The sequence below is a fragment of the Cryptotermes secundus genome, unplaced genomic scaffold (assembly GCF_002891405.2).
Source record: "Cryptotermes secundus unplaced genomic scaffold, Csec_1.0 scaffold573, whole genome shotgun sequence".
Classification (NCBI taxonomy): Eukaryota; Metazoa; Arthropoda; class Insecta; order Blattodea; family Kalotermitidae; genus Cryptotermes; species Cryptotermes secundus.
Genome location: NW_019738880.1, coordinates 223,647 through 232,081, shown reverse-complemented (window position 1 = coordinate 232,081; position 8,435 = coordinate 223,647).

The following is an 8,435-nucleotide window of genomic DNA, read 5'->3' as shown; positions in this document are numbered from 1 at the left end:
CGATTAAACAGTAAAAAAAACAATTAGGTTAAAACTAAATCTAAAATTGATTTTTAATAAGTCGTGAGCTGTCATGAGTTTCGTGTCTGTTGTTGCAGTAGACCACGCATAGCCTTCACCGGGTTCTTCTGTTATTTGCTGTGTTAACTCGTTGTGTTAACGTTTCCTAGGGAAGGAACCCCTCCTTTTCCATATTGTCAGATGCCAATGGTTAATGTTGTGTTGTCTGTGCCACTTGGTTTATACTACTATAGGTAATTTCGTTTGAAACCCTTCTCTTGTTGCCCCTTAACGCGTCTAAACTGAAAACAGATCCTCGCACTTAAATATTCCCCCCTCATTCTTTTGACACCTCCAAATTTAGCACCGATTTTAGCTGAAAGAATACTATTGCTTTTAGACAAAAAAAATATTGTTCAGAACCGTATATGTGGACATGTTTATGATCACAATATGAAATTATGGGTTGAAAAAATTGATGATTCTTCTGAACCAAACTTGAATTGGGAGTGTTCACTTAAACCTATCAGAATTGCCATCAGACCAAGGTCCTTTATAGCGCAACTCCTTGCTTGCTGCGTTACATCAACCCCTCATTACTACAAATTGCATATTTCGAAAGGAGAAGCGGCAACAGCTGTCAGTGTACTCATGGGCTATGGGCCTACATGACTCATGAAGTCAAACTATAAAAGTGGTAGGGCAATGTGATAAAATTTTATGCAAAATTTCGATGGGAAAAGTGAGTGTAAGAGACAAATAGGTGTGCGTGTGTGTGTGTATTGTAACGTAAAAGGAGTTAACGTGACGAATAATTATGGGTAGTAGATTTGATGATTAGATTCATCGGGTGCTCATAAGTCGTAACTACAAGTAATTATAACACTCTGAAGATTACTATAAGTCTAACACATAAAATAAAATCTTCAATGGCCGCCTGCTTATTCGTTGCTCTGTAACATTTCAACTATTGAATACCCACATATTAAAGAATATATTGCCTTTTATAAACGCCGGAGAACCTAATATAGATCACCGCCTCGAAGGGTTCCATTCTGCTGTCCATATCTGCGTTGTGCCGGATACGTCTGTAATCCCTTGGTAATCAAACCCGTTGTTAAACAATGGACGTCTATTCTCTTTGACAGGATAAGGCTCGGGAACGTTTTAGCTAGCCGTTGCCCAGCAATGCGTCACTATATACATATATTCTCTCGATCACGGTGACCGAGCTGCCTAAGGCATGATATCTCTCCGCCCGCTCAAATATTGGGATTGTGGGTTCGAATCCCACTTGAGGCATGCATGTCTGTGTGCATTTATTCTGTGCCTGTGCTGTCCTATATGTGCAGGTAGCGGCCTTTAGAAGGGCTGATCCTCCGTCCAAGGAGTCCTACCTACTGTGTGAAACATTAAGAAAATTCAAAAGAGGCCAAGGCCCAAGAAAAAGGCTGTAGATCCATGGATGGATGTTTGGATGGATGGATTGACAGACAGACGTATATATGAAAATGGGGAAAATATTAAAGTGTACTTAAAAATCAATCAAAAAAATAATGACAGAAATGAATTCATCTAGCTCGGGGTTACGTAATAGCGATGGGGGTTTTTGAACATGGCAGTGCAGTTTTGGTTCTCATAAGATGATGCAAACTCCTCCACTGGCTATGCAACTTTTGGCTTCTCAAGAAGGAGGCAGTTTAATGGAGTAGGTTCGATTTTGCTTGCGAGAAGAAACGCGAAAATGGTACGGCCGAATTGAGGAAGCGCAGCTGCAACAGGGGAAGTCCCTAGTCCTCCTCCTGATTAGCCGAGGTCCAGTCTGAATCTGAATGGAGTACAATGTGTAACGCTGTGCTACACTGCCAGGTTTCTCGGCGACTGGAAGGAATATGTGTCAGACTGTGTAGTAGAGGGAAAGAAGAAATTGCTTGCACCACGCTGTGTGATGAATTACGAGACAGTTTCATGGATTAGGGTACAGCCTTCCTCTGGTGTCGCTACAATTAACATCGCTTTAAGGCTGTGGGCTACTGTCACCATTCAAAATCATTCGAAAATATCTCTCTCGTATTGGGCAGATGTCATAGCTGCTCTGACTGAAGTAGACGAATACTATTTAGCTTCTCTGTATTCGTGTAAGCATGAAGATGACCCAAAAGAAAGGGTCGAAACATGTAACGATACCACCAACAACGAAAAAAGAGCAAATGTTGACACAATACTGTCTATTTTGTTTATTTTTGATTATTTGTTGTTCAACTGTCCCAAATTATATCTTTTCGTAAATAACACGAAACAGGATGCATAATATAAAGGTAGTCACTCATTTACTTGGGAGGTCTGAGACAATCCATGAAATCATGTCTGGATAACTAGTTCCAGGCCGAACCGTGCTATTAATTTGTAATGTTTGGTATATCGTCATTGTTACTGTTACTATGATTATATTTATAATAATCCTTTCAACCGCACTATGGCCCTGGGGTCGAATCAGCATCTGACAGAAGTGAGTACNGGGGGGGGGGGGGGGGGGGGGGGTAAAGTACGGCCGGCACGTAAGGCTGACAACCTTTTCGCCATCTGTGAGCCGATTGTCCAGAGAAGATGTGGGAGCCTCGAAGTCTCACAACCCTACGGGCCTTCATGGCCTGTTACAGGGATAGCTTTACCTTTTTTTTGCTATATTCATAATTGTTTCACCAACAGAAGGGACTCAGGTCTTCTTTCACCCAGACATTTCTCATTGAAACACGAATTGTCCACTTCTGAATTGCTCAGTGGCCATAACAGCATTTGATATCCTTTCTTTGTACGGTACAAAGGCTCAAGCTAATTTCATTAAGCATATGAACGATAAAATTAGAAAAATAAAGACAATGCGTCTGAGTATCTTAGGAAGGCGATAGTTTTCTGTTCTGAAGATCCACGCACGCGCTTCACTAAAGGAATTATGAAGAAGTTGTAAGATGCTGTAACGATTTGGTCTTCATTGCGATAAAATTAACTTCCGAAAAACTGAAGAGTACCCTCCTGAGAATGTGACGCTGTATAGTCTGGTAGATGTATTCCTACGTTTCAGAAGACTGCATTGTTCCAATTTTCAGGGTTTACGAGAATTCAAACAGCAAGCTCAGGTTGATCTAGACGAACATTCCGCACATATCCCGACCGGAACTCCTAACGCCCCTCACTTCCTCCAGCAAATGCCGGACCGCACCGCGATTATAGCGCCACACGTCTTTTCATTCGACGCTATGCAGTCCACGTACTCACAGCACCGTACAGGGCTTCTTCAAAGCGAACACAGAGAAAGCCTGAAATCCCACGTGTTCTTGCGTTGGGATCCAAACAGACTTACTAAGGTAAGTATTTGGACGACATTTTGGAACGCCACCGAATGAGAGATCTACAGAAGAATGTGACATTAACAAAGCTCAGGAAGTTAGTGTTCCCACCGCCGCGGCCAGGGTTCGATCCCAGATGGAATGATCTCGGATTTTTGGCTACCAAAGTGGCACTTGGGCGAGGTTTTCTTCTAGTAATGGATTTCCTGTGCCGGTAAGAGTAGCCGCGCGGTCTAAGCCGTGAACTGTCTTCGTTCGCTCGGACTCTGGGATCGTGGGTTCGTAACTTGTACCCTTCTCCAAGCATAATTAGAATGATCAAGTCAAGGAGGATGAGATGGGGCATGTAACACAAATGAGGGAGAAAGGGAATGCATATAAGATATTGGTGGGAATCCCAGATGGAAAGAGACCACTGGGAAGACCATGGAGTAGGTGGGTGGGCAATATTAAAATGGATCTTAGAGAGATAGAATGGCATGGTATGAATTGGATTGATGTGGTAACACGGTAATGAAACTTCGGGTTCCATAAAATGCTGTGAAATTCTTGAGTAGCTGCAGAATTGGCGACGCTCCATGAGTGAGTGAGTGAGTGAGTGAATGGATTTGTAACTTCTCTAACGACACTGTCGGAAAATCATACATGCGTCAAATGACTGGATGTCACAGAGATATGAACTGGAAGGGATGTGGAAGGAAGCGCCCTTAGCGTTGTCTGGAGAGCTTGGGAAAATCCCCCAGAAGCCTATCGAGGAACTTGGTCTAGTGATGACGCTCTAGCCTTGTATTCGGGATGTGCTCGGTTCGATTCTTGGCCGGAGACTGGCTGTCTTATGTGATGGACTTCATGGTTTTCCTTAGCTGCAGCAGGCAAATGCTAGGAGTGTACCTCCATTAGGCCGTGATCAGTTCCTTTCAGATGTTTTCCAATTCATCAGTCATGCCACCCTTCGACGCTGTAGAGTGTAGATTATGCAAGCATCGCCATGTAACCTTTCTAACCAATACGAAAAACTGCGGTCAGGATAGCTTGCACCCCAATCGAAATTCACCGAGGACCTACAGAATATAAGGCAGAAGCGTTGTCGTTTCGGCTAACTTGCTGGATTATTACAGCTGTAATTGTACTTCCAGGCTTCAAAACATTCCGTACGAAATCGTCTCATCCTGCCTTAAGAACTCACAACAGGGACCCGTGTTCTGCCCGTAATTGAGTGAGTAGGCCTATTCCAGGAGATTTGCTATGGACAGAAATAGATGTTATTTAGCTGGTGACTTTTACAAATATTTGCCTGTTCTTTCACAATTAGCGTACAAGTGACGTTTTGATGCACACGCTTTTCAAATAAATAGAGCACCAGTTTCAGCCGTCTATTTTATCTATTAGAACAAGCTGGCACAATAGATACAGGTTCGAACCTCAGTAGAGGACTAACTATGCTACTAGATTTTTTCACAGTTTTATTCAATGCATCCAGACAGATCCTGGATAATGTCGTAATTTATATTACAACCTTTTCTTCCCCAAATAAATCAATCATGTTATATAGTCGCATAAAATAATTATATTACATGCCTCCTATTACACTCTACATAAACATTGTATTTGATATAGCGTTGTAAGAGTAATAATACACAAGCAAAAAGAATATACAGGGTGTTTCACGACTTTAGGGCATAACTGCAGGAGGTGATTTCCTAGGTCTTTGTGATCAAAAAAGTTCATATAAACATGTGTCCGGTTTTGGAAGGTTACGGAGTTATGACCGTTTTTTCATTCCTGTACACGCCCTCGTGTGAACCGCGTTTGTCAGCTGGCGGGTCGCTATTTTTAGCCAGCTACAGACAAGAGTTTTCTCGTTATCTCGACACTTGAGAGCTACCTAAGGCGGGGTGGGTTGCTATGTCCGACGCGGTTCACAACCGAGCGGCAGCGTGTGTTGCGGCCGGCGGTGGCATTTTCGAAAATCAGCTTTAAGCACCAATAAATTCAAATTAAAGGTAATTTGACAAAGTTAACTTTACATTCATACTTTAAATGTATCATGTATTATGCTGGTTTATTATTTTGTTCCATTTATTGTCAGTAATCGTTACTTTGTATTCTGAGTTTAAAGCTGTCATAACTCCGTAACCGTCCAAAATCGGACACATGTTTATATGAAGTTTTTGATCACAAAGACCTAGGAATTCACCTCCAGCAGTTATGCCCTGAAGTCGTGAAACGCTCTGTATATCAGCTGCCGGCCACTGTAGCCGAGCCGTCTAAGGCATCTACTGTCTTCGCTCTCTCGGAAGCCGGGATCGTGGGTTCGAATCCCACACAAAGGCATGAATGTTTGGTATGTGTATGTGCGTTTTTCTGTGTTTGTGTACAGGCAGAGGCCTTGCGACGAGCTAATCACCCGCCCAAGGAAGCATACCGGATGTCTAAGGTCTAGTAAACCGAATTGAAAGGGAGAGTCCCATGGAGGTAGGCCAAAGCAAAAATTGGGGCTGTAGAGTCTAAGGGGGAAAAAAGAAATTTGAGGGATGACTTACAATGTGCGGCTGGTCAGTTGTACCGTAGGAAATATGTATGTGCGCAATTTGAAAGAGAGGAGGAATGCTGACTGTATTGATAGTTTATTTGTAATATTATTTTGGATCTGGATGTCGAGATAGCACATTCGGTATGACGAAGGGTTGGACGACGGAGGGGTCGGAGTTCGAGTGTCGGTATGGTCAAGAATTTTATCTTCTCCATGTTGTCCAGACCGGCTCTGGGGCCTACCCAAACTCCTATCCAATGGGTACCGGGGGCTCTTTCCCCTGGTGTAAAGCGACCGGAGCGTGATGCTGACCACTCACCTCCAACTAATGCCGAGGTCAAGGAAGCGTGGATCTATACATCCACTCCTTCATACACCTTCATGGCGTAGTGCTTAATCAGCTAAAGATGGGGAACTTTATTATTTTGGATCTATATTCTTCTGGAAGTTCCTTGAAATAGTGTCCATGTAGTAGACAATGTGGGGCATGTAACGTATGTTACATCTGCTGGTGCAGAATAATATGCTACACATGCACCTTATGCAGATCGACGCACATGCAATTTCTGCTTACTGATGGAAGTCGTGATGAGAGTGTACAGTTGTTTTCTGACGTGGAAATTTCTCCTGCGTGAAGATTGCTAAGTGCAGAAATTCTCAGTTTTAAAGGTAAAGTTATCCCTGTGACAGGCCGTGAAGGCCCGTAGGGTTGTGAGACATCGAGGCTCCTACATTTTCTCTAGACAGTCGGCTCACAGATGGCGGTAAGGTTGTCAGCAATACGAGCCGGCCGCCTTTACCCTTCACGAAGATTCCTGGTACTTATTTCTGTTAGAGGCTGAGTCGATCCCAGGGTCATAATGCGGCTTGAAGGTTTAAGTGAATTGAAAAACTTCACCTCATCGGGACCCGAACACGCGAGTTTCCGGCTTGTAGCATAGTGCCCCAACCAACTACGCTACGACGAAGATATTAGCTTTCGAATTTATTATTTATTAATACTGTATTTTTTTATTGTTTACAACTGTGAAAAATAAATTATATATTAAATTAAAAATATTTGATTGATGTCTTATAATCGGGCTTTCAAGGTATTTTAAAATGTCAAAATGTGTTTGGATGTACTTGCTGGCAACATTTCTTTTAATACTGAATTCTATATAATTCAAAATAGATCACACTTGAAAAACTGATTGGATATCAGTCTAACAAGAATTATGTTGTAAGATTTGAGGCTTTCACGGCGGTGACTATGAAGAAAGCAGTCTTCTGGGATTTGGCACCGTCTATATGTGGTGTTAACCGACGTTTCGGAGGAACGTATCGCCTCCATCTTCAGGGTAGAAGAAAAATATAAGAAATCCGCAAGCGAAGAGACCGTGAGAACCGGCTTTTTTCTTCTACCCTGAAGATGGAGGCGATACGTTCCTCCGAAACGTCGGTTAACACCACATATAGACGGTGCCAAATCCCAGAAGACTGCTTTCTTAAAGAATTATGTTCTTTTGCAATTTCGTAGTTTTTGTATAATTGTGTGCGCTATCCACCTAATCATGATCATTTAGAGATAGAAACACGCAGTGGTGACGTACATCTATAGAAATAAAGCGTTTGGACAGTGTACAACATTCACTGAAATGTAATTCTTTCAAGACATAACTTGAAATACATCACAAGGGACATTGAGAGCTTCCTTTCATACAAATTCCTGGAGAAACCTTCTTGGTGTTGAGAAACATTCACAGCTGAATGGTTCTTTATTGTCCAACTGACGCCATCGCGCCTCCAGCTTTAACACTTGTTCCTCTTGTCCATCCTCCCACTTTTCATTTGTTTTTCCCCTCCACTTTTTTTTTCCTAGTCCAGTTCTGTCTGTGTAACTGTGCCGACTATTAAGAGCTTCCACCATGTTGCAGTCCGCCAGACTCGGCTATAAGTTATCAATTTTGTTTTGTGACAAATCATCTGTGAGGCTCTCATACTGTCTGCATTCCTTTCTCTTCCGTTTTTTATCAGTTTTCTCTACATCTTCCTTACAAAAAATACAAAATATTCGGGTTATGTATTGTACAGTGGAGAGCATCAGACGTAGAGCCTTCTTCAAGAAACCATTCTTGTAATATGGGTTAGACCACCGATGAATCCGGGTTCAAATCCAGGCAAAGAGAGGATATTCTTTCCTTCTTAGCAGCGTCCAGACAGGCTGTGGCGCCCACTTAACCTCCTATAAAATGGGGACAATCGCTGCTCCCCCGGGAGTGAAGAGGCGGGGGAAAAACCTGCCCATTTACTTCCAGCTGTTAAGGTAAATATAGAATTGTCCCTGTGCTTAATTAATTAAGCACCATGGTAATGGAGTGTTGCGGCGTAGAGGTATAGCTCCATCATTTTCTTTGCTTCAGCATTAGATTGGGGTGAGCGATCAGCTTTACGCCCCCTGCCGATTTATCTCCGGGGAAACAGACGTTGAGAATAGTGAAGCTATTCTTTCATTCCCCAATACGTGTTCACTGGATGATGCTTAACACACTCTACAATTCACTAGAGCACACACC